We start from the raw sequence: 1,174 nt of genomic DNA, 5'->3' as shown, positions 1-1,174 counted from the left end.
GACGTTAGATTTATAATCAATATTGTTAATATTGTTATTATTATCACCGATAGTATCGTTATTTTTTATTCTAATTTTTACTATTTCTAAATATCATTTTGACTGTTATCATCATTATTTCATAACTGTTATGATTACTGATATCATTATAGTTTTCGTCGCGGCTATAATTTTTATTATCCTAGCAATATGATTGCCTATGAAATATTCCTTGATTATCGCTGTTAGTGAAGACAGTCGATGAGCTGCCTCAGTTCTTGCTTTTATGATGGTGTGATGGTCAATGTGTGTGTGTGTATAGTACACATATCCCTGCATGCTTTGTTATGCATGCTGCTCGTTAGGACAGTAGCTCAAGGTCTGGGAGCTATTTTGAGTTGCTAGACTGTCGGGGAGTGAGAGCTTCAGCCCATAGCGATGTCCTATGAAACCAAATGGAGACTGAGGTTACCTTTCTCTCTTTTATGCCTCAGGATTAGAAACGAATTAATTCAACCTATGTGTAAAGCGCATTCTATAATATAATAAAACAACTGCAAATCTTAAATAAAAAATAGTATGTGGCCGGCTTCCTCTATCACCCTTTTACTTTAAACTAAACTAAACCAAAGACAGATGCTGAGAAATAGATGTATCATATGCTTTCCTATAATGAGCGGCCAATAAAGGGAGAAAGCCTCTGCCCTGAGGACCTTTCTCCTTTCTCCGATGATTCAGTCCTCCTATATCAATTAGTATGTGTAGCTGTATTTGCAATTCCGTGTTTGCTTCAGCAAGATGTACATGCACTATCTACATATCAGGGATGGAAAACGCAAAGATAAGGAACTTCTGCCAGTGAAGTGAAGTGACTGATAATTACTTCACCGGATTACAAAATGAGGCCGGGAAGACTATTGTCATATTGAACATCCTCTTTTTGTACAGAATTCATTGTGGATGTACTAAGGGGAACCAGAGGCTTCTTGTTTCTTAATTCCTTGAAACGGTCTCTTTATTAGAGGTAATACTGAAGAGTGATTGTGATTGTGATCAGCTATTCATTGTATTTTCAAATCGTATTGTACACATATCTCTTAATTATGCATATGCAGTATTATAAACTTTACTAGTGTATATATGCTTATATCATCTACTACAGATATGACAGAAATCAGTTATTCGTGTATGTATG

This window comes from Penaeus monodon, chromosome 29, assembly GCF_015228065.2.
Source record: "Penaeus monodon isolate SGIC_2016 chromosome 29, NSTDA_Pmon_1, whole genome shotgun sequence".
NCBI classification, from domain to species: Eukaryota; Metazoa; Arthropoda; class Malacostraca; order Decapoda; family Penaeidae; genus Penaeus; species Penaeus monodon.
Note: the sequence above shows the minus strand (reverse complement) of the source record.